This window comes from Stylophora pistillata, chromosome 5 (genome assembly GCF_964205215.1).
Source record: "Stylophora pistillata chromosome 5, jaStyPist1.2, whole genome shotgun sequence".
NCBI lineage: Eukaryota > Metazoa > Cnidaria > Anthozoa > Scleractinia > Pocilloporidae > Stylophora > Stylophora pistillata.
The window spans coordinates 14,490,424-14,492,923 of NC_142523.1; the positions used below are offsets into that span (position 1 = coordinate 14,490,424).

Below are 2,500 nucleotides of genomic sequence, written 5' to 3' on the forward strand. Positions count from 1 at the left end.
AATCCACTAGCGAATATCAGAAGGCAAAAGAATATAACGAAAAAGCACTGGCCATAGCGATAGAAGTTGGACACGGACAAGAGGAAGGTGCAAGTAACCGGAACCTTGGAAATATGTTTCGATCCCTTGGCGAATATCAGAAGGCTAAAGAATATCACGAGAAAGCACTTGCAATTGCAATACAAATTGGGGACAGAGGAGAAGAAGCAGAAAGTAACGGGAACCTTGGAACTATCTTTTATTCACTTGAAGAATTTCATACGGCAAAAGAATATTACATGAAGGCACTGGTCATCACAATTGAAATTGGAGACAGAAAAAGAGAAGGAACATGGAACAGTAGCCTCGGAAATGTGTTTCAATCCCTTGGCGAAAATCAGAAGGCTAAACAATATTACGAGAAAGCACTAGCTATCGTAAGAGAAACTAGGGACAGAAAAGAAGAAGGAAGATGCAACACGAACCTCGGAAAAGTCTTTGAATTCCTTGGGAGGTATCAGAAGGCAATAGAATATCACAAGAAAGCACTTGCCATCGCGAGGGTAATTGTGGCCAGAGAAGTGGAAGAAGCAAGTAACAGGAACCTCGGACATGTGTTTGAATCCCTTGGCGAATATCAGAAGGCAAAAGAATGTCACAAGAAAGCACTTGCCATTGCGATAGATATTGGGGACAGAAAAGAAGAAGGGGCGTGTAAAGTGAACCTCGGAAATGTGTTTGGATCTACTGGCGAATATCAGAAGGCAAAAGAATATTACGAGAAAGCACTTGCCATCGCAAGAGAAACTGGGGACAGAAAAGGAGAAGGAACATGTAACGGGAACCTCGGAGTGGTGTGTCTATTCACTGGCGATTATCAGAAGGCAAAAGAATATCACGAGAAAGCACTTGTAATCGAGATGGAAATTGGGGACAGAGAGGTGGAAGCAGCAAGTAACGGAGACCTCGGAAATGTGTTTCAATCCCTTGGCGAATATCAGAAGGCTACAAATTATCACGAGAAAGCACTTGCCATTGCATTAGAATTCGGAGACAGAAGACAAGAAGGCGAACGATATTATCAAATTGGAAATGTTTATCTTCAGCTTCGTAAATAACAGGTAGCTAAAGAATTAGTGGACAAATCACTCGGCATCTGTAAAACAATTGGTTACAGAAGAGGTGAAGCAAGTGCTTCTGAAGGTTTAGCCGTTGTGTTTGCTTCTATTAGTGACAAACAGAAAGCAAAAGTATATTTTGAGAAGACTCTTGGCATCTTTAAGGAATGTGGCTGAGGAAGCAAAATGTACGTACATCTTGGACGTTTGTCTCCGTGGGATGGTAAATCTGACGAGGTAGGAGATTAATTTGAGAAAGCTCGCTCCATAAGCAACCAAATTGGACATAGATTTATTGAGTTCGAAAGCCTTCTCTGTATCACACAGCTGAAAGTACAGCAATCAAAGATCGAGGAGGCAATGCAATATCTTCTTCAATGTATCAGAAAATATGAACAACTGAGAAACTTTCTAGGAAGAAGCGAAGAATTTTAGATATCTCTGTTGGAGGAGCATGGCAGTATTCCCTACAAGTTGCTTGCCAGCTTGCTCTGTACTGTTGGAAAAGTTCAAGATGCTATCTATGTCGAGGAGCTGGGACGAGCTAGAGTCCTCGCTGAAGCCATGGCGCGCAAGTTCTCCGTTGAAAGCCGCATCTCAGTTGATCCACCGTCACTGTTTGGGATTGAAAATATCGCGAAGAGAGAAAGTGATTGTGTTACTTTGTACATTTCGTATGGAGAGCGGCATGTTCTTCTTTGGGTACTGAAAGCAAACGGAGACACTTGCTTCCGAGCAACGGGCAATGTGGAAGACAGCACTCTTATTGCTGAGAAAGTGTACAATGTGGAAGGAATTTTCAAAAAGAGCGCCGCTGGCTTTGGCGTTTCACCCAAAGCGAAATGCGAAGATCGATCTTTGAACGACAATGTGATGACATCTCTCAACGGAAAGGGCCGAGCAACTTTGCGAGGTGACAAAACCACAGAGACAGAAAGAATTCATCACCTCTGTTACAAATGGATCGCCGCTCCTGTGGCAAATTTATTAACGGAACCTGAAATTGCCATTGTGCCAGATCGTTTCTCGTACAGAGTCCCATTTGCTGCCTTGTGTGATAAAACAACCGGAAAGTGTTTATCGGAGAAGTACAGAATCCGCATCGTCCCTTCTCTGACACCTCTCCGCCTCATTCAAGAATGTCCAGCAGACTATCACAGTCAAACTGGCGCACTGGTAGTGGGTGATCCTAAGGTTGGCAAAGTGCACTACAATGGAAGTGTCCGTGACTTTACACCATTGTTCTGTGCTAGAAAGGAAGCAAAGATGGTTGGTCAAGTGTTGGGCGTTCAGCATTTGTCAGGAAGGCAGGCAACAAAGCAGGCAGTTCTTCGAGTAATACCTTCAGTGAGTCTTATACATCTTGCTGCACATGGAAATCCCAGAGAGGAGAGATTGCCCTC

At 43.6% G+C, this 2,500-nt stretch overlaps 1 long non-coding RNA gene and 1 pseudogene across 1 annotated transcript in view; one reads left to right on the top strand and one right to left on the bottom strand.

Annotated features, from left to right (window-relative positions):
• LOC148730421 (uncharacterized) overlaps nt 1-2,500 on the bottom strand; it is a 21,645-nt gene that overhangs the window by 4,272 nt on the left and 14,873 nt on the right. The window lies entirely within an intron of this gene.
• LOC148730422 (tetratricopeptide repeat protein 28-like) overlaps nt 1,647-2,500 on the top strand; it is a 1,256-nt pseudogene continuing 402 nt past the window's right edge.